Genomic DNA, 14138 nt, shown 5'->3' with positions numbered 1-14138 from the left:
ACATTTTAGATAGAAGCTCCTCATATGTAGTCTTAACGCCCACAACAGTAGTTTTCGACTTTCCACCCTTGTACGTGTATTGATTGTTTTCGCTTAGTAACTCCCCACCATATGAGCATAGGATGATTCTGGAAGTCATTTTCTAAAAACAAACATAATGACACATAAGATATAACTCGTTTTGTCATGCCCCAAACCCGGAAATCGGATTCATAGGAATCCCGATTCTCGGCTCCTAGCGTCCATACGCCAGGTTCCTATCGTAGGATCCTACAAGGAGGGTTTTTTTTTGTACATTTAACTCGTAATAAGCATAACCATAAGATTACCCAATTCACAAAGGCAACATCATCATCACATATCCACTAATATAATCATTTGAGTACAATACTGAAAGGAAAATACATAAATCGAAAATTAAGCACTAGAAGACCGTTGCACGCTCCAAGCTTAACACTTCTGCAACCTAACATCACCTACACACATCTATCATGCATAAGCTTATAGAAAGTTTAGAGGGTGGTGTAAGTGTGTGCACAAGGCCATAAATCATACAATATCGGAATAAGCAGAAATATTGATAAGATCATGAATTATCAGAGTAAGCAGAAATATTGATAAGATCATGAATTATCAGAGTAAGCAGAAATACGGACAAGTTCATGAGTCAATCAATGTCAGAATACGCAATATAGAACAACTATGCAAATAAGGAATCATAGATAGCTAAAAATCAGATGCAAAAGATGCAATACAATATACATTCCTGATGAGTAATACAAATAGCGTCAGCCGTACCATATGCCGTGGATGTAATACAACATGCAGTGCAAATGGAATGATCATGCTGGAGTGTGAAGTCGGAATGATAGTACGTAGTATCGCAGGCTATGGGGTCCATCACTAGGGACTTCTATCCAAACCAGTCCTATACCTAAATTTGGATAGTCAGACTCAATGTGGTAAACTCCTGATCTCAGGTTAGTTGCGCGCCCTAACCGAAATTCTGGCCATTGCGAAGGCACACGTAACAAATAGTTACGCACCACCAACCCGAGTGGGTAGTGAATGAATGAATGAGTATGCAACTCCTGCTTACTAAATCTATATATCAGTACAGTTCATCTCTGGGATCATCACCGAGGTTTAGTACAGTCCAAATGTCACTGTCTCTCTCCTAGCAGCAAAGTTCAAGTGAGCGTAAGAAACCTCACTATCCGCCTGGTCAATAGTCTGCCAATACCTATCCGGCACGTCGATAGCAGACCCATTCACGAGCTGGTCAAACTCAACCTAGTAATGCCCCCTACCCTCGGGCGGGTAAGGCCACACCCCCTCCCAACCGACCACGACACAGTGAGAGACTCGACCTCCTGGTATTCGGCACTCGGGCGCTCATTTATCCACTCGGTCTTGACGTTGGGGCGTCTCCTGGCCTCAAAGGTTTAGGAATTTTCACTCAGGGACATCTATGGTGCCCGTATGCTAGAACCAAACATTTTCGGTGTCCCATCTGACCATCCACGATATGTCTGTGAAGGCTACGTCCCACACCGTCCATCCATTCGGAGAGATCATTTTAGCGCATTAACAAAAGAATGAGGCAGAACCAAAGCAGTAGTAGATCCCACCACAGTAAACAGTGGGGAGAATGATGCTTACCGTTGAACCTTCCTAAGGTCCAACATGATGTTTACTTGAGAGTCAACCTGTTCATAAGTTAAAAAAGGGTTCGGGTAGACTCTCAGGAGTTTCGATACCCGGTCAAGGGTTCGGGCATCCATATGCGGTGAAATTCACCACGGGGTGTGTGAAAAAAAAAAAAAAAAAAAAAAAAAAAAAAAAAAACATGAAAGAAAGGAAAAAACAGATATCAGCTTGATCAAAAACTTTTACACGTGACTTTTTAATGGTGGACATTACTCTGCCCACTGTTTTCGTGGTGGGCACACCGTGATATATATATATATATATATATGATGTATCTGCACTGTCCATACGTTTTAACTTAATATTCTGAGACATGAGTCAAAAACTGAGGAAAATCCAACGCTCAAGTGGCCCACACCAAAGGAAACAGTGGCCCAAGAAGTTTTTAAAGGTAGCCATTTGATTCCCTAAATCCTGTGGTGTTGTCCATTCATGCCTAGTTGCAGCTTGGATAACGGATGGACGGTGTGGATAAGCCATATATATCACGGTAGGCCCCACATATATTTCATAGTGTTATCGGTTTATCTATGGAAAAAAAAAGGCAAGCGCCAAATCAAGCCACCTTTGCACCGAAATCGGATTGCGTACTGAGTTACTCGGTAGGATAAATTAAACTCCGTTGGGTCTACCGTGACTGACTGTATGTCGTTTATCCACGCCGTCCATCCACTTTTCCAGCTCATTTTAGGGGTCAAACCCAAAATTTAGGCATACCCAAAGATCAAGTGGACCATACCATAGGAAACAATTGTAATAATAATTTCCACCGTTGAAACCTTTCTAGGGCCCACAATGATGTTTATTTCTCATCAAACCTGTTCATAAGATCACAACTCATGGATGAAGGGAAAAAAACAAATACAAGCTTGATCTGAAACTTCTGTAGCCCCTAAGAAATTTTGAACGTTAAACGTTCAATTCACACTGTTTCATCGTGGTCCAATTAAGGTTTGGATATACTTTATTTTTAAGATCAAGCCTAAAATTATCTGTTAAAATGGATAGATGGAGTGGATAAAATAAATAAATCACCGTGAACCCCACAGAGTTTATTCAGTACGCTTGAGTACTGAGTTACTCGGTACGCAATCATCTTCCTTAGAGCTGGGCATAATGGACCCGATCCGGTGGATCTAACCCAATCCTACCTGATCCGACCCGATTTGAATAGAACCGACGGCCTGGACCGGGCAGGTTCGAGTAGGATCAGGCGGATCCGACCGTTAATCGGATTGGGTTCGGGTCAATAGCAAATCCGATCGGACTGATCCAAAATCCGATCCGTTTGGAACCGATCCGATCAGATTCGAACAAAACCGGATGTATTTTTGCTGAAATTGAATGTTTTGATTACCCAATTCATGTAGACGGTTAAAATCCGATCATAGGAAAAATCCCAGCTTCTCTTGGTGAGTTACCTGTTCTAACATACATCGATCTTTCTGATAATAATCTCACTGGCGAAATCCCGCCTGGGCTTCAGAACTTAAAGCTTGCCCTGTTCAATGTTTCCTTCAACCAGCTCTCCGGTAGAGTTCCGTCTTCTTAATCTCTGGTCTTCCAGCTTCGTTTCTCTAAGGAAATCCTGATCCCTGTGGACCTGGATTACCCAATTCATGTGCAGATGATAAGCCAAAAAGATGGTTGGCGCGACCCACTGGACTCATATGTTTGCTGATTTCGATTGCTTTTGCGGCTGAGATCATGGTCGTTGGTGCCGGATTCTTTGTGATGTATCGGTCTTCCCGGCGAAAGTTTCATTTGAGCCAGTGGAAGTCAGTATTCTTTTATCCTCTTAGAGTTACAGAACAGGATCTGGAGATGAGAATGGATGAGAAAAATGTTGTTGGCAGTGGAGCATTCGACAAAGTTCATGTAATCCGTCTACCGAGTGGCGAATTTGTCGCAGTCAAGATGCGAATGAATGTAGGGATCACAACCGATTCAGACCCGGCTTAATCCGATCCGACTCGGTTTTCCCGATCGAGTCGGACTCAGATTGGTTCAACCTAGCATGGGTTAGGATCGGGTCGAGTCAGATTACCCAAACTCGGTCCCGGATCGGACCGAGTTCGGTTCAGGCCATTCAAAACTTGTACCAAGTCGAGTTGGACCTAATTCGATTCGACTCGGTCCGATGCCCAACTCTACTCTTCCCTTTAAACCACCCTATTAAATGTAGGCTGTGGAAAGCTATTTCATACGAAAAGACAAGACGGGTGTAACTTTGCTAGTAATGATGTTTTAGCATTCCAAGATTGGCTTACAACTAAGCCATACTTTGGTGCTCTGTGTTTCATCCATGGATATCCACCATGTTGTATGTGTTTCATCCATGCCATCCATCTATTTTTTTAGATGTTTTTATGGTACTGGATCCCAAAAATGAGGTATATCCCAATCTCAAGTGGACCACATTACAGAAACAATGTTGAATGAACAGATCGTTAAAAACTTTTTGGGGCCATAAAAGTTTTGGATCAAGCCGATCTTTGTTTTTCCCTTCATTTGGGCTTATATGACCTAATCAAGATTGGATGTCAAATAAACGACACAGGGCCTTAGGAGGATTTTTAATGGTGGATATCCAATCACTATTGTTTTCTGTGGTGTGGTCCACTTGAGATTAATATCCCTCTCATTTTTGGGCTCAAGATTGAGTATGATCTTTAAAAATGGATGAAACACATACATCGTGGTGGGGCCCATAGATCACCAACCACCGGACTCGGTATTTCTGATCAGGTCAGACTCGATTCGGATCAGCCCAACTTAGACCTGGACTTGGATCAAGTCAGAAATGTTGGACTCTCAGTACCGAGTCGGATCGAGTTTGGGTCAAGCCTTTTTCAGGACCGGATCGAGCCAGGTCAACCCTAACTTAGTCTGACTCAACTCGATGCTTGGATCTATCTACTGCTGCAAGTATAAAATCGTAACTTATTTGGTAATATCCAAACAAGCCCTAAGCGTCCACAAGATCCGTATAGTGTGTGAACCTAGCGTACTTGTACAATATCCGTGCCATTCATCAGTTGGGGGCGCCATGAATATTATCTTAGCAAAAAACATAGGGGTCAATGCATAGTGTCATACGTGTTGACCGTGAATATAGAATGTTGGATATATATATATTACGGACCAGTTCACGCGGAACCCGTGCGAACCTTTTTGAGAACTCATCATACGTGATGTGACTCCAAAATCTGAACGGTCCATGTGAAGCAGCACCCTTGAAACCCCCCGGGCCCAATTTTTACTTTGATCTAAAATTTTGGGCCATGAAAAATGAAAACAGTTTCCTCCCTTGATTTGCATTTCTATTTGCTATGGCCCACCATGCAGAGATGTTTGAAAACTTTTAACGCACTTTCGGAGCGTAACAAAACATCTCTCGAACCTTTTCGTCTATGGATTAGCAAGCACGACAGTCACCGTTCCCGGGTTCGCCCTCCTCAGCTCATGCAAGTACATCGAGAGTTCGTTGTAAGAGTCTTCATAAGATCCCATTATGCGATTGATTGTGATCTCCTTAGCGCGCCATGCCTTCTTATAGCTGATAAGAATATTATACTTCTCTTGCATTGTGAAGATAATGTCCCTCGGCCTTAATCCTAGGCGTTGCTCAATGCGATTGACAACCAGTTCACTGGCTAACTTACTGCTTGCTTGCCGGTAATCACTCTTCATCCACGACATGTCACATGTATATATGAATGTGTAAGTCTTAATCTTGAATATCCTCGCATCATTCACTCCGGATGCGTGTACCATTCATTCACACTTATTTTAGAAACACACCACAGTGAAATTCTTGGATGACAAATATAGAACCCTATATTGAAAGTTGTTGTGAATTGCAAATTAGCTCAAAACATAATGACACCGGCTCTTGTCCTTAAACGTTTGGCCAACAACTATATCGATCAGGTCATCCAGTGGATATGAATATAGTGACAAGTCTGCATTGGTGAATGCAGCATCCTCAAAAGGCATAATGGCTTGGCCAGTGATGAAGTCTGATGTTCAAGCCTGCTCGGGCAGTGGAATGTTGCTTCCCCGTGCATATTTGGCATTGGATGATGAAGGCAGATCTACTCTTGCACATGAAGGTGATGCTGTATATTCACTTCTGATATTAAGATCACTTGCTCAGCTCACTTGACTAGTCATGAAGTTTGATGTTTGGGCCAGATTGATGAGTGGAATGTTGCTTGGAGGAACTTGTGAAGGTGAAGCCATATATTCATATTTCAGGCCATGCTCCTCACCCAAAATCCCAACTTCATCACTGGTTTGGCAAGTGATGAATTCTAATGTTCAAGCCTGCTCGGGTAGTGGAATGTCGCTTCTCTTTGGCATTTGATGATGAAGGCAGATCTACTCTTGCATATGAAGGTGATGCTGTATATTCACTTCTGATATTAAGATCACTTGCTCAGCTCACTTAACTAGTCATGAAGTTTGATGTCTGTGCCAGATCGATGAGTGGAGTGTTGCTCGGAGGAACCTGTGAAGGTGAGGCCATATATTCATATTTCAGGTCATATTCCTCACCCAAACTCCCAACTGTCGGGGCGTCATGTTCGACACTACTGTAAGCCACGGGGTCATCGAGTATTGCTTCATTACCGCACTGCATTGTCTCGATGATTAAAGGAATGTAGTTATTCGGATGCTCCCACTGTGCTGGCAAGAATATTCTCACATATTCATCATCTTCAATTTCAATCGGAGGGATTGATTGGTTTGAGCAAGGGTACAATACTTTAAACCTAATATCACAATCCCGTACATTTTAGATAGAAGCTCCTCATATGTAGTCTTAACGCCCACAACAGTAGTTTTCGACTTTCCACCCTTGTACGTGTATTGATTGTTTTCGCTTAGTAACTCCCCACCATATGAGCATAGGATGATTCTGGAAGTCAATTTCTGAAAACAAACATAATGACATAAGATATAACTCGTTTTGTCATGCCCCAAACCCGGAAATCGGATTCATAGGAATCCCGATTCTCGGCTCCTAGCGTCCATACGCCAGGTTCCTATCGTAGGATCCTACAAGGAGGGTTTTTTTTTGTACATTTAACTCGTAATAAGCATAACCATAAGATTACCCAATTCACAAAGGCAACATCATCATCACATATCCACTAATATAATCATTTGAGTACAATGCGAAAGGAAAATACATAAATCGAAAATTAAGCACTAGAAGACCGTTGCACGCTCCAAGCTTAACACTTCTGCAACCTAACATCACCTACACACATCTATCATGCATAAGCTTATAGAAAGTTTAGAGGGTGGTGTAAGTGTGTGCACAAGGCCATAAATCATACAATATCGGAATAAGCAGAAATATTGATAAGATCATGAATTATCAGAGTAAGCAGAAATATTGATAAGATCATGAATTATCAGAGTAAGCAGAAATACGGACAAGTTCATGAGTCAATCAATGTCAGAATACGCAATATAGAACAACTATGCAAATAAGGAATCATAGATAGCTAAAAATCAGATGCAAAAGATGCAATACAATATACATTCCTGATGAGTAATACAAATAGCGTCAGCCGTACCATATGCCGTGGATGTAATACAACATGCAGTGCAAATGGAATGATCATGCTGGAGTGTGAAGTCGGAATGATAGTACGTAGTATCGCGGCTATGGGGTCCATCACTAGGGACTTTATCCAAACCAGTCCTATACCTAAATTTGGATAGTCGGACTCAATGTGGTAAACTCCTGATCTCAAGTTAGTCGCGCGCCCCAACCGAAATCCTAGCCATTGCGAAGGCACACGTAACAAATAGTTACGCACCACCAACCCGAGTGGGTAGTGAATGAATGAATGAGTATGCAACTCCTGCTTACTAAATCTATATATCAGTACAGTTCATCTCTGGGATCATCACCGAGGTTTAGTACAGTCCAAATGTCACTGTCTCTCTCCTAGCAGCAAAGTTCAAGTGAGCGTAAGAAACCTCACTATCCGCCTGGTCAATAGTCTGCCAATACCTATCCGGCACGTCGATAGCAGACCCATTCACGAGCTGGTCAAACTCAACCTAGTAATGCCCCCTACCCTCGGGCGGGTAAGGCCACACCCCCTCCCAACCGACCACGACACAGTGAGAGACTCGACCTCCTGGTATTCGGCACTCGGGCGCTCATTTATCCACTCGGTCTTGACGTTGGGGCGTCTCCTGGCCTCAAAGGTTTAGGAATTTTCACTCAGGGACATCTATGGTGCCCGTATGCTAGAACCAAACATTTTCGGTGTCCCATCTGACCATCCACGATATGTCTGTGAAGGCTACGTCCCTGATGTCGCTAAGGCACACAATGCAAGGTGCATGAGTCAGACAATCCAGTCATGCATCAATTGTGCGCATACCATGTACTCATGTGAGATAACCTCCGCCTATCAGGGAGTCTCATAACAACCTGCTCAATGACATATGCAATGATCAACCACATCTCATAACAAACATGCAGATGATGCGTATAGGCATGTATCATGATGCTAAGCTGTCACATACTCATAATCGGTATCAACAACCGGCATCGACAATCGATCTCGACAATGTGGACATTTAACCAACATTGCCCCTAAGAAATGGCCCATATAGAGCCAAACATATAATGGGCCCACGGCCTCACACAAAGGCTTGATATACAACATAGTGGGCATTACTCAAGGGCCACATATACACAACAGGCGAGCCCTGCTCATGGGCCTCAAATACACGACATGTGGGCCCTACACATGGGTCTCGAATACCTCAAATGGGCCATGCATCATGGGCCATGAATACATCATAATGGGCCTTTCTCATGGGCCTAACATACATCGTAATGGGCTCCATAGCCTGGTCCTCAAATGCATCCCAATGGGCCTCATCGCATAGGCCTCATGTACATCATATTAGGCCTTAAACATGGCCTGCACGCACATCACGACGGTCCTCCAATACGGGCCGCATATACATCACATTGGGCCTCAACAATCGGTCTCGATATTCGGCCTCAATAATCGGTACCGATAATCAACATCTATAATCAATACTGACAATTAACATCGATAATCGACATCGACAACTAGCATATATAAACAAGACGGGGTCCATAGATAGACGACCAATCAACAATAATGTAAAGATCGGCTTTCGGCTGTGGTTATATCAATCCGATAGCACGGAGCCATCTGTCTATGGCAAATGGGGCCCACTTATTTGAGTTAACCCACGAAGAGAATGGGCCTAACAAGGCCTAAGGGAAGGTTACAATGAGGACATCTAACCGTCATTGCCCATCAATGTGGATATTCAACCAACATTACTCCCAAGTAGTGGCTCATGTAGAGTCAAACATAAGGTGGGTCCAAATATTTAACAGGTGGCCTTAAGTAATCATCACAGGTGGCCTTACACATGCAGCATGTGGGCCTACACATCACGGTGGGTCGATACATTGGGCCGCATCATTAGCCTAATATGCACATCACTGTGGGTCGCATTAATGGGCGTCAATCAAACAAGTGGGCCGCATTAATGAGCCGCACTAATGGGCTTTATACACATCAAGTCGGGCCTCGATAATTGGGTTGGAAACATGTCATAATGGGACACGACATACCGGCCGGAAATACGACGCAATGGGCCTCGACCCATGGGCCGAAAATACATCTCTGTGGGCCTTACCAAGTGGGCCATAAACACATCCTAATGTGCCTCAACCATGGGCCTCTAACATATCATAACGGGCCCTGCATCAGTGGGCCGCACTAATGGGGCTCATGCACATCAAGTGGGTTGCATGAATGGGCCGCATGAATGGGCCTTATATACATCAAATGGTCCGTAATACATGGATCGAAAATATATCTCAATGGGCCTCACTATATGGGCCATAAACTCATCACGTCGGGCCTTGCCCATGGATCTCGAATACATCACAATGGGCCACAACCCAGGGCTTCGAATACACAATAGGTGGGCCCTACACATGGGCCTATATACTTCACAGGTAGGCCCTGCACATGGTCCTCAAATATACATCATGATGGGGCTCATGGATGGACCGCACCAATGGGCCTCAAGTGAGCTTGGACCATACCACCAATCATTTAAATGGTTGTAGGTGTAACATGTGTATTACTGTACACTGTTATTCCATGGGGCACATGGCCCACTAATGATGATCAGCACTGTTCAAACATTGACCAGGTAAATCAGCACCATCCAAACGTTTACCATGTAAATCAGCACCATCCAGCCATTGTCCCTGAAAATCAACACCGTCCAAATATTGTCCAGTACCGTCCAGCACCATCTGGACGGTATGGATGGAATAAATACATCATGGTGGGGTCCCACAGAACCTGGTGACGTCAAAATAGGTGGGACCCACAGAACTTGCAAACCTCATGTACAACAGCTATATTGCTGGGTGTGAGGTACCCCAGCCATCCAGCACCCCACCGTCTATGGATTGGACGGTGCGGATGTAACACATCATGGTGGCCCCCTACACAGCACTGTTCAAATGGACGGTGCAACATACAGATGCATCACGGTGGCCCTACATATCTTGATGTTGTCAATGGTAGCAGCCAGGCTGCTAGGACTCACCGACCATATGAATGGACGGTGCAGATTTAATATAAGGTGGGGCCCACCAGTAAAATCGATGGACAGGAGTGGATATACAATACATCAAGCTAAGGTAGCCCCACACACTGCCATGGTGTGAGGGATACCAGTCAATCTACACACATGTAAGGCATCCCAGCCAATCTTCACACGTGTGAGGTACATGAAACATATGCATGCTGGTGGTGTCCTACGTGCATAGAACACATACATATGAGGTGGGTCCACACGTGCGGACCCACAGCTCTGGAGGAAGCTGATATTTATGGTTTTAAATGTCTAGCAGCGACTGCTGCTGGATGGTGCGTATACAGCACCAGAAAATGGTGGGGCCCACTTCAATGGACGGCTTGGGTATCAATATACATCACATGGGACCCACAGGACCTGCTACGTCAGTTGGCAGTGGGTCCCACCATCAAAACAGATGGTCAGCACGGTGAAACACGTACGCCAGTGGGGACCTACAGAACTTGATGACGTCTTTTACAGTGGCAGCATAGCTGGTGTGTTCGTACACTAGCCACTCCTCTTGCAGGTGGGTCCCACATGGGGCCCACCATAATGTTTATCTTCCATCCCAATCGTTGGTAGGGTCACACCTACCTAGATAAAGAGGTAAAACAAATTTCATATTAATCCGAAACTTCTGGGACCCAAAAAGGGATTTCAATGGTAGACGTTCAATCCTTGCTGTTTGGTGGTGTGGACCACCTGAGTGCCGTAAATGGTTGATTTTTAGGACGTCCCTATGCTTAAAGGGGACCCATCAATTGCACGGTGTGGATGCCCCAAATGCATCACGGTGGGGCCTAAGGTGGGGTCCACTCTCCCTGTCCGTTTTGTCTGCGCCAGGACGCTGCTCGCTGCTAGCGTCCGCAGCAGCAGTAGCGTCCACCCTTTTTTTTTAAATATTACTTTTTTTAAAGAATTTCATAAATGGGGCCCACATTAGGAGGATCTACTCCACTAGTTGGGTCTCTAAGCTCGTGATGGGTCTAACAAGCCTAATATTGGGTGTGTTTTGATATACAGATTACCACAGCAGGCCCTAACAATTGAAATTACCCAAAACTATTGTTTTATACAATGCGGCCCGCCAGGGATTCAGATTGACTTAGTTTTCCGGTTCAACGCCTAAAATGATCTAGGAATTAGTATGGGCGGTGTGGATTAGATACATACATCAAGGTGGGGCTTGTATGAGTGGCCCACCAAAAAGTTTAAAATCAAAACTACGTTTTTAGCGGTGAGTACACCTCACCGTCTGATCACTTTTCACAACGTCCAGCGTCTTGGACGCTGGACGTGTACATATTTATCAAGGTGGGTCCCACGTGTGGGGACCACAGCTGGTGGGTCCCACGTGAACGTGGCCCACTTGATTTGTATCAATATGATATTTATGTTTTCTCATCATCCAGAGGGTAGAACTCACATGACTTTGACGGCCATGGGGTCCATTTGATGGACGGTTTGGACATCACGTACACTCATTAAGTGGGCCGCAGAATAAAGGAAGGAGAGAGAGAGAGAGAGAGAGAGAGAGAGAGAGAGAGAGAGAGAGAGAGAGAGAGAGAGAGAGACCCACCTTACTCTTCTTCTTCCCATATACTCCAATGCCTCTAAGAGCTCTATCAATGGTGAAGATGACGATCTAGAGGTTGGATTGGTGGGGTTATAAGGTGGGAGATGGTTGGACTTCCATGGTTTTTGCCAAGGAGAATGAGGAAGAAAGAGGGAGGGAGAGAGATAGGAGAGAGAGAGAGGTGAAGGTTTCTAGGCAATTAATGAGTTTGACTTTTGGAGAAAAAGGGAAGGGGTGGTTGCTTGTAAGGAGTTATGGCTAAGGTAAGGAAGGGTGATGTCACCCCTAGGGTGACATCATAGTAATTATGTTTCTAGGGAAGTACAACAACAGGGATAGGTGGGTCCCGCGATCAAGCGATCAACGGTTGAGATAATGCACGGGCCGGATCTCATAATCTAAGCGTCGCATTGATGCACGAGACGCGTCGTCGGAATCGCGATGATGGCGCTGTCGCGATGATATAGGTCTCAGCTTGAGTCGATTCGGGTTTACAGGATGTGACTCGAGAGCATGTGCAAATGCTATCTATGCGTCACGAATCGTCGGAATTTGACTGGGAGGACCGCGAAAATTTACGGAACGGTATGGGCTAGGATATGGGTCTTACACGTTTAATGTTCACATGTATAAGGTGGAATTGACCGATTAGTAGGAAATTCACCCGTGTACAAGGTCAAATATGACCGACTTATCTCTCAAATTTCCCAAGTTCTCAATCAATCAATTGCATAGATGTATTTACTAAGGGATGAATTCCAATCACTTCGCGGTGAAATTCACTCACCTAGCAGTCAAGCGCACTCACTCCACGGTCAATTTCACTCACCTTGCGGTCAAGTGCACTCACTTCGTGGTCAATTTCTCTCACTTCGTGGTGAAAGTGAGTGAAATTGATCTCGAAGTGAGTGAAATTGATCGCATAGTGAGTGCACTTGACTGTTAGGTGAGTGCAATTGACCACGACGTGATTGAACTTGACGGCGAAGTGAGTGAAATTGACCGTGAAGTGATTGAAATTGACCGGGAAGTGAGTGAAATTGATCATGAAGTGAGTGAACTTGAATGAGAAGTGAGAGAAATTGACCGCGAAGTGAGTGGAATTCACCGCAAAATTGACTGCGAAATGATTGAAATTGACCGCGAAGTGAGTGAACTTGACAGATGAGTCGGTTATATTTGAGTGAAATTCGCGGTCAAGTTCACTCACTTCCTGGTGAATTTCCCCTCCTTAGCGGTGAATTTCGCTCAATTCGTGATGAATTTCGGTGAATTTCTCTCACTTTGTGGTGAATTTCATTCAATTCGCGATCATTTCCACTCACTTTTGACCGCGAAGTGAGTGAAATTGACCACGAAGTGATTGGATTAGACCGCGAAGTGATTGAACTTGATCGCGAAGCGAGTGAAATTCATCGCCAGGTGAATGACATTCACCGCGAAGTGAGTGAAATTCATCACGGAGTGAATGAAATTGACCGCGAACTAATTGGAATTCATCGCGAAGTGAGTGAAATTCACCGCGAAGTGAATGTGCATAACCGGCATCGACAACGTAATATTTTCCTACACATTTGAATCAAAGTCCCATTGAGTTTACAATAATATAAGTCAACGTGATGAAATGGACTGGCAATCTCTTAAAAGATAACCAAATACCATGTGGGACAAGCAAGGGATCATCTGATCGACTCAGAGCATTGTGTAAGACCCTCGCATCCGAAGCAGAACCCTCCCAACCAGCCAATATGTAAATGAAGTTCATATCAAATGAACACGCCGCCAGTACGTTTTGGGAGAGGACCCCCTTCCGATTGCGGAAGCTCGCATGGTCACCGGCAGGCACATGAGCAGGAATGTGTGTACCATCAATTGCCCCAATGCAATCCTAAATACATTGGATAAAGGTGTGAATGAAGGGTAGTATAAAATACGTTTATGGAAATATGACCCTCCATAATTAATACCTGAAAGTAAGCAGCCCAATTTGTGTTTGTCTGAATCTCAGATGGAGTCGCTGGTCCAACCTGTTTTACGAAAATTGGGTACAGCGACACAATTGCATCCAATACACTATGAAAGTGGCGACTCACAGTTTCACCCGATCGAATGAATCTATGACCAATTACGCGATTGCGAACATTGTGCCCCAATGTATGTAGGAACATTA

This window comes from Magnolia sinica, chromosome 5 (genome assembly GCF_029962835.1).
Source record: "Magnolia sinica isolate HGM2019 chromosome 5, MsV1, whole genome shotgun sequence".
Classification (NCBI taxonomy): Eukaryota; Viridiplantae; Streptophyta; class Magnoliopsida; order Magnoliales; family Magnoliaceae; genus Magnolia; species Magnolia sinica.
The sequence above is the reverse complement of the archived record's forward strand: the minus strand, read 5'-3'. Positions refer to the sequence as shown.